The 12,608-nt window shown below is 40.6% G+C and overlaps 1 pseudogene; it reads left to right on the forward strand.

Annotated features, from left to right (window-relative positions):
• The first annotated feature begins 523 nt into the window (after positions 1-523).
• On the forward strand, positions 524-12,608 carry LOC105534318 (annotated as a pseudogene).

Raw genomic sequence — 12,608 nt, forward strand, 5'->3', positions numbered from 1 at the left:
TACAGGTGAAGATGCCGAGACTCAGAAATGGTAAGTAACTTTTCTTGGTCACACAGCTTATAAATTTCAGAACTGATACCTGACTTGAGATGTGTTTGATTTTGCCAGGTTCATTCTACCATATGATGCTGCCTGCCTTAAGCAAAGGCTTAATCCACAGGACTGAGAGTATTGAACACATAGGATGAAGAAGAAGCTGTTGGTGGAATAATGCATTTGACTGGTTCTCAAATCCTCCTAGAAAGGAACCCTCCACCACTCACTTTTCTCGAGGCCCTGTCCCGGCATTGTCATTGTCCAACTCTTGGGGTTACTATAAGTCTTAGAAATGGTGTGTCAGCTCCACGTTCTAAAACTTGCTTGCTCATAAAACAGATTAAAAAAAAAAATTGCAACACATGCTTAGTTCCAGTAGTTCCACTTCTAAGTTCCACTTCTAAGAGATTTTGTAGAAACTGAGCAAGAGATAATAGTAAAAAAGGAGCGAATTCAAGCACTGGGACCAATGTTTCCTGCACTGGACATGGTCATGACAACTGCTATTGGTAAGATTTAAGAGGCTTTTGTGATCCTGACATCAGCTCTGCCATTCGACCTTCTGGGAGCCTTTAGGATAATAACAGCAAAGGATGATTTCAGACTCCAGGTAACAGACAAGCTGATGGCGTCGCAGATGCAATGTTGGCATTCTCCAGGCAAGCCCAGTGCTCCGTGTATAAATAGAAGGCCGCGGTCATCAGGGAGCATGCAGGGGCTGAGGTCATCCTCCCTTGACACCATCAAGGCAGGCCCCAGGCAAGTGCTGGGTCCACACCTGCTCCCCACAATCAGCCTGAGTCAGGAGAACATGATAGGTGGTGAGCGGGAAGCCAGCAAGTTGACTGGAGAGTATCACCTGGGAAAAAGGAAAAGCAATCAGGATGATTCAAAAATGACAGGCAACCATCTACTGTGGGCCAGGTGTTGCTTTAAGCTCTTTATATGAATTGTTTCATTTAACTCTCATAATCAACATGACTACTATTATCTCCATTTTATAGATGAGGACAAAGGAGGGGGGCAGTAATTTGCCCAAGGCAGTACACTGAAGAGTCAGGCTTCCCTTGCAGGAGGGAGTCAAGAGCTTCTAAACTTAACCACTGGGCTTTACTCTATCGGTGTTCTAGCCCTCAGGGAGAAGTGAAGACTGAGAGTCATTAAATAACAATGTTTAGGCCCCTTTGTTATTTCCCCTCAAAACCTCCAGTCATGGAAATCTTTTGTCTACAGGACCGCACTTATTATGTAATGATGGATTCCTTGTTTTCTTGAAGTCTTGTGTGGATTTGATCCATGCCCATCAGCATGCACCGCCCCTCCCCCACTCCCCTTCCCCCCAGCACAATGTATTTTCATCAAGGACAATTGGGATTTCCACTGGGCTCTTTTACAACCTGTGAGTGATTCTCAAAGCACCCAGATCACCCTTTGGGCTCCAGACTGAGAGTCATCGGCCTAGAAGCAGAGCTCAGGCACTGTCCAGCTCTCCCCGACACATTACCAGGTCACCTTTTCCACTTAAAATCCAGCCACGTAGTGTGGGCACAATTATCTGCCTGAGAAATAGAAGTGAGACACAATGTCAACAGCAACAATTATAATTATCATTTATTAAGTGTTATGCCTCCTGCAATTTAACTCTACAACAACCCCATGCATTGAAGAAAGTTAGTAGGTATTATTATCCCTGTCTTTCCCATAGGATGCAGAGAGTCAAGGAGCTGAAAGTACGTGCCTCAAGATCCCCAGAGAAAAAGTAGCTGAGTAAGTATTCTCACTCGGGACTGCTTGACTCCAAAGCCCTGCTCCTAACAGCAAGGCCATGGAGACTCTCCTAAGGAGTAATAGGAATGTCCCAGAAACAGCTCAGTTCAATAGATAGTTATTGATCATATACGACATGCCCCATACCATATTAAGCCTTAGAGATTAAATAAGACAGAAATGGTCCTTGACAAATAGAACTTAGAGTTCGGTGAAGACAACTATGGAATTTACTCATCCAACAAATATTTATTGAGCATCTACTATATGCCAGAGCCAGACACAATTCTAAATGTTTGAAGATGCAACAGGGAACAGAAAAGGCAGGGATGCTGCCTTCATAGGTTAGGACATTTCAAAACAATGGAATTGAGCATTTTCGACAGGTAGTGAATGAGTTGAAAAAAGAAACAAGAGTCCTACACTCAGCCCCAGCTGGGATGTGCTAACTGCCTTTCCAGCCCTCCGAGGAGTCATCCTGCTCCCAGCTGGAAACCTGGCCTGCCGAGGGGTAGTCACCCACCCTGGCAGCTCCTGAGTTCCATCCTGGGAGGCAATTGAGAGGGGCTGACTGGTGTATGGTGCTCTGTAGCTAATCCCCAGTTGTGCTGGGTCCTCAGAAACTCTCCAATGAACACAGGGGGCCATGAAGTTCTTCTCCTCACAAGTGCTCCCAAGGAGATGAATTTTAATTCACTTTCCTTTCAAGAGTAACTGTGTTGGCAAGCAACATTTTGTCACGGGAGGATGAGCAGAAGGTGTGTTAAAGGCAACAGGATGATGTTAAATGTTTGCTCCACAATGTTTAGGAATAAGGGAAGCTTTTTTTAAATTAAGTGCCTTAGAACTGGAGGGAGGGAGGAGGGGCATGTTTGGAAGTTTTCGCATGAACCAACAACAGATGTTCTGTCTACAGTCCGGGGAGTGTGAACTACCATGGAGGCTACGTGGAGCATGTGGCGTCTGTGTTTGGAAAGCTTCATAACCACCTGCTGTGTGCGGGACATGCTTCCTCAGCATCTGAGTTAGGGTCGAGAGGTCAACCTGACCTGATAAGCCCCAGTGACCATTTCTTTCAGGCTGGGCTTGCAACCTCAGAGGGCCCCATGACTAAGCGCTGGTCCTGCGTGTGCTGAGTCGGCACAGCCATCCTCTTGCCAAAGGGCACACGTCCCACAGCAACATGAATTTTCGTCTTTCAAGTGAGTCCATTTGGAGCAAAGTCTTCAGTAAATGGAGAAGCAGGAGGTACTGTCACAGCAAACTCAAGCTGGTAATGGCGGAAGTTTAGAAATGGCGGCGGAAGTGTAGAAACTCCGAGCTGGTCCATCCTTGTCTTTCCTGAGTTTAAGGTGGAGAAACTGAGGCCCAGGAAGTTGAAATGGATTGCTCGAGGACACACAGCAGGCTACATTGGCTGAATCTTTCCTGGGGCTCTTTTCACATGTCATACTCGAAGTTTCAAACTTTCACGAAACTTTCCAAACTCAAAAGACAAGCTTGGACACCCTGTGTCAGCGCTGACTGACATGTTCCTTGATTTCTCTAAAAGGGACATGAATTATGACCCTTTAAAGATCCAGATTAAGCCAAAAGCAGGCCTTCCAGCCAGGATGTCCCTGAAGTGCCCAGTTCCCTTCCTAAGAGCAACTGAATATCCTTTATAAGGCAATGCTAGCATAATCACCATCAGACAGGCTCAAAGTGCTTATGGTAATCCTAGAATCCCATTGTTTGGAGCTTCTGCCTGCAAGATACAACTAAAAACTCTGAGTATTATATGCAAAACAAACATTAAAAGACTCAGACTTGGAGAGAAGGAAGCGGACCAGCTAGGAAACTTGGGACCTGAGGAACAATGACCAACTGGGCAGTGATTTCCCTGAGTTTTCTCTTGCCTGATACACTCTAGACTTGGAGTTGAAGTCAACTACCTGCAAACACTAACAGGCACAGACAAAAAAAGTCCCAGCAAAACTCAACCAAAACCCACTCTCTCCAGCCAAAGGACCAAGAAAGGGGCAGCCTAGCAAGACAAAAAACTTTTAGATAATAACCACTCCTCTCCAGCCAATCACCACAGAAAAACACTGTGGTCCTGCCCCCACTCATGCCAACAAAGGCAGACTAAGGAACTGAGACCTCTACCCTTGTGGGGCTATACTAAGGACAGTGTCAGAAAAGGTGAAGAAAAGATCAGGACTTTTATCACCATTCATCTCAGTGGAGACCATGTGGAGAGCCTGGACTTCCAACTTCATCCAGTAGTAATGAGGTGTCCCTCCTCTTCCCACCAAAGTGGTAGAGAGGTGAGAGTTTCAGCATAATCCATCAGTAACAAAGTCATTCCCATCACAGTGTCACTGAATACCTACCTGGGCACAGAAGTCACGGGTAGTTCTTCCTTCAGGTACCTACAGAGGCCAAGTGGAGAACCTGGACTTCCGTCATCACCTGGCAGTAACAAGGCAGAGCCCCTCTTCTTTCTTCTGCCAGAGTGATGTCAGAGAAAGCCAGTTAAAACAGAAGGTTTCAATAAGAGCGGAGTTTCATAACCTAATCTTAAAATTCCCATGTTTCAAAAATCACTTGTCATACCAAGCACCAGGAAGATGTCAAATTGAATAAAAAAAAAAAAATCACTAGATGCCCACACAGAGATAATGAAATTATGTTAGAATTCCCTGGCGATGATTTTAAAACACCCATGATAAAAATGCTTCATAGAGCAAATATGAGCTTGTTGCAAACAAATAAAAAAACAGAGCATCTCAGGAAAGAAATAAAAAGTCTCTGCAAAGAGCTATAAAAAATACAAAGGTAAACCCAGTGGAAATTTTAGACCTGAAAATAAAACCTCAGTGGCTGGACTCAAAAGTACAATGAAAGAGCAGAGGAAATAATCAGTGAATTTAAACACAGAACAATCTGAACAAGACAGAAAATAGATTGAAAAAAAATATAATAATAAAATTCAGGGACCTGCCAGATGGTAGCAAAGGATCTAACATTTGTGTCATTGGGGTCCCAGAAAGTGATGAGAAAGCGAACGGGGATGAAAGATTACCCAGAGAAATAATGGCTGAAAACATCCCAAGTTGGTGAAGAGACATAGAACTAGGGATTCAAAACGCTGAGTTAACCCCAAATTAGATCATTGCGTATGCACCAAGCAACAGAACTGCAAAATCTGTGAAGTAAAAATTAATAGGATGAAAAGGAGAACTAGCCAAATCCACAATTATAGTTAGAGACTTCAACACTGTCCTCTCAAGGATTGATAAAAACAATTAGACAAAAATCAAGGATATAGAACTCAAAACACTGTCAACCAATAAAATCTAATAGACATAGCTGGAACACTCTTCTCAAGTAACAGCACAATACACATTTATTTGAGTGTCCATGGAATATATACCAGAATAAACCATAGACTGGGCTTCAAAAAAAACTTTAACAAAGTTAAAAGAATGAAAATCATAAACAGCATATTTTCCAAACTCAGTGAAGTCAAACTAGAAATCAATTATGATAAGATAATGGAATAATCTCTAAATGCTTAAAAACTAAGCAACACACTTCTAGATAATTCATGGGTCAAAGAGAAGGTTTCAAAGGAAATTTTTTAAATTACATTGAATTGAATAAAAATTAAAATCAAACATGAAAATTTGTGGGTCACAGCTAAAGCAGTGCTAAGGTAAATTTATAGCATTAAATGCATACATTAGAAAAGAAAGAAAGAAAAGTCTCAAATTAATAAGCTAAGCTTCCATCATAAGATCCTGGAAAAAGAAAAGAAAAGTAAATTCGAAGCAAGCAGAAATCAAATACTAATGGATATGGTTTGGTTGTGTCCCCTCTCCAATTTCATCTTAAACTGTAGCTCCCATAATTCCCACATGTTGTGAGAGGGACCTGGTGGGAGATAATTGAATCATGGGGGCGGTTTCCCTCATATTGCTCTCGTGATAGGAATAAATCTCACAAGATCTGATGGTTTTATAAGGAAACCCCTTTCACTTGGTTCTCATTCTCTCTTGCCCTCAACCATGTAAGAAGTCCCTGTGCTCTTTCTTCATCTTCCGCCATGACTGTGAGACCTCCCCAGCCATGAGGAACTGTGAGTCCATTAAAACTTTTTTCTTTATAAATTACCCAGTCTCGGGTATGTCTTTATCAGCAGCGTGAAAACGAACTAATACACTAATATAAAACCAGAAACTGTTATAATAAAATTGAAAAGAGAAAACCAACAAAGAAAAATTCAACGAAATAAGGAGCTAGTTCTTTCTTTAGAAAGAACTATGCACTGAAGAGCTTCTTCATAGCAAAAGAAACTATCAACAGAGTAAACAAACAACCTACAGAATAGGAAAAAATGTTTGCAAACTACACGTCTGACAAAGGTCTAATATCCAGCATCTATAAGGAGCTCAAACAAATTTACATGAAACAAATAACCCAATTAAAAAGTGGGCAAAGGACATAAACAGACACTTCTCAAAAAAAGACATACATGCAATCAACAAACGTGAAAACAAGCTGATCATTACAGAAATGCAAATCAAAACCACAATGAGATACCATCTCACACAAGTCAGAATGGCCATCATTAAAAAGTCAAAAAAATAACAGGTGCTGGCAAGGTCCAGAGAAAAAGGAACACTTATACACTGTTGGTGGGAGTGTAAATTAGTTCAGTCATTGTGGAAAACAGTAAAAACCAGAAATACCATTCAACCCAGCAATCCCGTTACTAGATATATGCCCAAAGGAGTGTAAATCTCCCTATCATAAAGACACGTGCACACGTATTTTCATTGCAGCACTATTCACAATAGCAAAGACATGGATTCAACTTGAATGTCCATCAGTGGTAGACTGGATAAAGAAAATGTGGTACATATACACCAGAGAATACTATGCAGCCATAAGAAAGGATGAGATCATGTCTTTTGCAGGAATGTGGATGGAGCTGGAGGCCATCATACTTAGCAAACTAACACAGGAACAGAAAACTAAATACTGCATATTCTCTCTTATAAGTGGGAGCTAAATGATGAGAACACATGGACACAGAGAGGGTAACATACACTGGGGCCTACCAAAAGGTGGAAGGCCAGAGGAGGGAGAGGATGAGGAAAAATAACTAATGGGCACTAGGTTTCATACCTGGGTGATGAAATAATCTGTAAAACAAACCTCCATGACACAAGTTTACCTACATAACAAACCTGCACATATACCCCTGACCTAAAATAAAAGTTAAAAAAAGAAAGAAAGAGCTATACAACTGTAAAACCTCTAACAAGACTGACAAAGGAAAAAGAGAGAAGACACAAATTACCGATATCAGGAATGAAACAGAGGATGTCATTACAGATCCTGAAAACATCAAAAGCATAATAAAGGAATACTGTGAACAACTCTACACACATAAATTTAATACCTTAGACAAAATGGTCCAGTTCATCTAAAAACACAAGCCACCATAGTGCACTCAATATGAAACAGATAATTTGAATAGCCCTATGATATTAAGAAAATTGAACCAATAATTTTTAAACTCCAAAAAAAGAAATCCACAGGCCCAGATGGTCTCACTAAAGAATCTACCAAATGTTTAAAGAAGGATTAACACAATTCTGTACAATGACTCCCTGAAAAATAGAAGTGGGGACAATTCTCAATTTGTTTTATGAAGCTAGTATTACCATCATCTCAAACCCAAGGACAATACAAAAAAGAAAACTGCAGACCAATATCCCTCATGAATATGGACGTAATGTTAGACATAGTCATAGAAATCCTTAATAAAATATTAACAGATAGAATTAATCAGTATATGAAAAGTGTATTGTGTATACATGACCAAGGGGGTTTTATTCCACAGATGCATGACTGGTTTGATATTTGAGAATCAATGCACAATCATGACATAATAAACATAACCCACCATAGTAACAGGCTAAAAGAAGATAATCATATGATCAAATCAATAAACACAGACACAGCATTTGACAAAATTCAACAGCTGTTCATAGTTTAAAAAAAAAACTCTCAGAAAATAAGAATAGTGGAGGATTTCCTTACCTTGATCAGTGGGATTTGCAAAAATCCTATAACGAATATTATGCTTAATAGTGAAAGACTTAAAGCTTTCCCTCTATGATTAGGGGGTAAGGAAAGTGTCCGCTCTCACCACTCTTATTGAACATAGTGCTAGAAGTCGTAGCTAGTACAAGAAGGCAATAAATGGTATATATTAATATACTGAAAAGAAAGAAATAATACTGTTCCTGCAGAATAAATGATTGTCTATATAAGAAAACCCCAAAGAATCTACCAAACAAATCCTAAAAGTAATAAATGAGTTCATTAAAGTTGCAGGATACAAGATAAACATACAATCAACTATATTTTTACATATTAATACTAGCAATGAACAAATGGATACCAAAATAAAAAATACAAATACTATTTACAATCACTCAAAACTAATACTTAGGTATAAAAATAGCAAAGCATGTAAGGACTTGTATGCTAGAAACTACACAATGCTAATGAAAAAAATCAAAGAATATCTAAATAATGTAGAGACATATTGTATTCATGGATTAGAAGACTTAACCTAGTAAAAGTGTCAGTTGTCCCCAAATTGACATACAGGTTTAATGCAGCTCCTATCTTAATCCCAGCAAGGATTGTTATAGACCTAGACAATATTATTCTAAAATATACAGAAACAGACCAAAAAATAGACTAGCTTAAATAATCTTGAAAAAGAAGAATAAAGTGGGAGGAATCAGTTACAAGACTTACTCAGTTTCAAGACTTATTATATAGCTATGGTAATCCAAACTGTATGGTACTGGTATAGGGATACACACATAGAATAACGGAACAGAATAGATAATTCAGAAATAGACCCACACCTGTATCCCTAACTGATTTTTGACAAAAGTGCAAACTCAATTCAATGAAGAAAAGAGTTCTCTCAATAAATGTATGGAGCAATTGGACATCCATAGATGAAAAAGGAACATCAACCTAAATCATACAAAGATTAACTCAAAATGGATCACAGACTTAAATGTAAAACATAAAAACTATAACACTTTCAGAATGAAACGTAAGAGAAAATTTTGGCCAGGCTCAGTGGCTCATAACTATAATTCCAGCACTTTGGGAGGCTGAGGTGGGTGGGTCATGTGAGGCCAAGAGGTGAAGACTAGCCTGACCAACGTGGCGAAACCTCATCTCTACTGAAAATACAAAAAGAAGGTGGACATCATGGTGCATTCCTGTAGTCCTAGCTACTCAGGAGGCTGAGGCACGAGAATCACTGGAACCCAGAAGGCAGAGGTTGAAGTGAGCTAAAATTGCGCCACTGCACTCCAGCCTGGGGAACAGAGCAAGACTCTGTCTCAAACAAACAAACAAACAACCTAAAAAAATGTATAAAAAATAAGAAAATCTTTAGGATCTAGGGTTAAGGATCTAGGGCTAGGCAGAGAGTTTTAGACATGATACCAAAAGTATGATACATAAAAGGAAAAAATTCAAAATCAGACTTCACGAAAATTAAAACTCTTGCTCTGTGAAAGAGCATGTCAATAGTATGAAAAAGCAGGCTACAGAGTAGAGAAAATATTTGCAAATCACTTATCCAAGAAAGGACTAGTATCTAGAATAAATAAAGACTTCTCAAAACTCAGCAGTGTAAAAACAAACAATTCAATTAGATAATGGGCAAGAGACATTATTTTTCACTTTCAGAGAGACATGGATGGCGAATAAACACATGAAAAATGTTCAACATCATTAGCCATTAGGGAAATGCAAATTAAAACCACAGTGAGATATCACTACATACCTATCAGAAAGGCCAAAATAAAAAATATTTACAACAAAATGCAGGCAAGCTCAGTGACTCATACATTACTGATGGAAAAGTAAAATGATACAACCACTCTGGAAAACAGTTTGGCAGTCACTTGCAGAATTAAACATGCCCTTACCATGCGACCCAGCAATCACGCTCCCAGGCATTTATCCCAGATAAATGAAGCCATAAGTTCATACAAAAACCTGTACACAAAAGTTTATCACAACTTTATTTGTAATAAACCCCAAATGGAAATAATTCATATGTCCTTCAACACATAAATGGTCAAACAAACTGTAATACACCCAAAACAGAGAACACTGCTTAGGAATAAAAAGGAACAAATTACTGAAATATGCAACAACCTGGATTTATCTCCAGAGAATAATCGGAGTGAAAAAAACCCGGTCCTAAAAGGTCACATACTATATGATTCCCATTTATGTAAAATTAGTCCAACCATTGTGGAAGACAGTGTGGCAATTTCTCAAGGAGCTAGAACCAGAAATACCATTTGACCCAGCAATACCATTACTGGGTATATACCCAAAGGATTATAAATCATTCTACTGTAAAGACACATGCACATGTGTGTTTATTCCAGTACTGTTCACAATAGCAAAGACTTGGAATCAACCCAAATGCCCATCAATGACAGACTGAATAAAGAAAATGTGGCACATACACACCATGGAATACTATGCAGCCATAAAAAAGAATGAGTTCCTGTCCTTTTGAGTTCATGGATGAAGCTGGAAACTATCATTCTCAGCAAACTAATACAGGAACAGAAAACCAAACACTGCATGTTCTCACTCACAAGTGGGAGTCGAACAATGAGAACACATGGACACATGGAGGGAAACATCACACACCAGGGCCTGTCGGGGGTGGGGAAATAGGGAAGGGTGAGCATTAAGACAAATACCTGATGTAAATGACGGGTGGATGGGTGCAGCAAACCACCATGGCACATGTATACCTATGCAACAAACCTGCACATTCTGCACATATATCCCAGAACTTAAAGTAAAATTAAAAAAAAAGAAAGATGTCTGAAATGACAAAATCATAGGAATGGTGAACAGATTAATGGTTGCCAGTGGTTTTGAAGGGAACAGGGATAAAGAAGTAGGTGTGGCTATAAAAGGGCAACAAGAGGTACACTCTGCTTGTGAATATGCCATTATCTCAAAATAAAAATATTAATTTAAAACATAACTACAGGCCCAGCTCAGTGGTGGCTCACACCTGTAATCCCAGCAGTTTGGGAGCCTGAGGCGGGTGGATCACGAGGTCAAGAGATGAAGACCATCCTGGCCAACATGGTGAAACTCCATCGCTACTAAAAATACAAAAATTAGCTGGGTGTGGTGGCGGGCACCTGTAGTCCCAGCTACGCAGGAGGCTGAGGCAGGATAATTGCTTGAACCCAGGAGGCGGATGTTGCAGTGAGCCAAGATCACACCACTGCACTCCATCCTGGTGACAGAGCAACACTCCGTCTCAAAAAAATAAAAAATAAAAACTACAAAAAACTCAAATTTCAAAGAAGCAAAAAATAATTTTTTTAAAGAATGCATGAAAAACCAGTGAAATCTAAATAAAGCCTGTATAGTCTTCACCAACATCAACTTCCTCATTTTGAAAACTGTACTGTGGCTATGTAAGATGTTATCACTGAGGAAAACTGGGTGAAGGGTACATACGATCTCTGTGTACTATTTTTGCAGCTTCTTATGAGACAAACTATTTCAAAATGAAAAGCTGTCACTTAAAAAAACACATTTCAAATTAGCTGGGCATGGTGTCGTGCAGCTATAGTCCCAACTACCCAGGAGGCTGAGGCAGGAGGATTGCTTGAGCCTGGGAGTTCGAGGCTATAGGGAGTTATGATCATGCCACTGCACTCCAGCCAGGACAACAGAGTGAGACCCTGTCTTTAAAGAAAAGAATAAGTTAAATAAAAATTTTAAAACATTTAATTTTCTTGAGTCTTAAAACTGAGAGCCCACAGGTGCCTCTGCAGCCACCGCAATGTACAATACGAGAAACTGGAGAAGATTGGGGAAGGCACCTACAGGACAGTGTTCAAGGCCGAAAACCGGGAGACTCATGAGATGGTGGCTCTGAAATGGGTGAGACTGGATGACAATGATGAGGGTGTGTGCCGAGTTCCGCCCTCCAGGAGACCTACCTACTCAAGGAACTGAAACACAAGAACATTGTCAGGTTTCATGACGTCCTGCACGGCAACAAGAAGTTGACTTTGGTTTTTGAATTCTGTTACCAGGACCTGAAAAAGTATTTTGACAGTTGCAATGGTGACCTCGATCCTGAGATTGTAAAGTCATTCCTCTTCCAACTGGTAAAAGGCCTGGGATTCTGTCACAGCCGCAATGTGCTACACAGAGACCTGAAGCCCCAGAACCTACTAATTAACAGGAATGGGGAGCTGAAATTGGCTGATTTTGGCCTGTCTCGAGTCTTTGGGATCCCCATCTGCTGTTACTGAGCTGGAGTGGTCACACTGTGGAACCGCCCACCAGATGTCCTCTTTGGGGCCAAGCTGTACTCCACATCCATTGACATGTGGTCAGCTGGCTGCATCTTTGCAGAGCTGGCCAATGCTGGGCGGCCTCTTTGTCCAGGCAATGATGTTGATGACCAGTTGAAAAGGATCCTCCGGCTGCTAGGGGCGCCCACCGAGGAGCAGTGGCCCTCCGTGACCAAGTTGCCAGACTATAAGCCGTACCCAATGTACCCGGCCACAACATTCCTGGTGTACGTCGAGCCCAAACTCAATGCCACAGGGAAGGACCTGCTGCAGAATCTTCTGAAGTGTAACCCCGTCCAGTGTATCTCAGCAGAGGCCCTGCAGCACCCCTACTTCTCCGACTTATGTCTGCCCTGA

The sequence above is a fragment of the Mandrillus leucophaeus genome, unplaced genomic scaffold, assembly GCF_000951045.1.
Source record: "Mandrillus leucophaeus isolate KB7577 unplaced genomic scaffold, Mleu.le_1.0 Scaffold133, whole genome shotgun sequence".
Classification (NCBI taxonomy): domain Eukaryota; kingdom Metazoa; phylum Chordata; class Mammalia; order Primates; family Cercopithecidae; genus Mandrillus; species Mandrillus leucophaeus.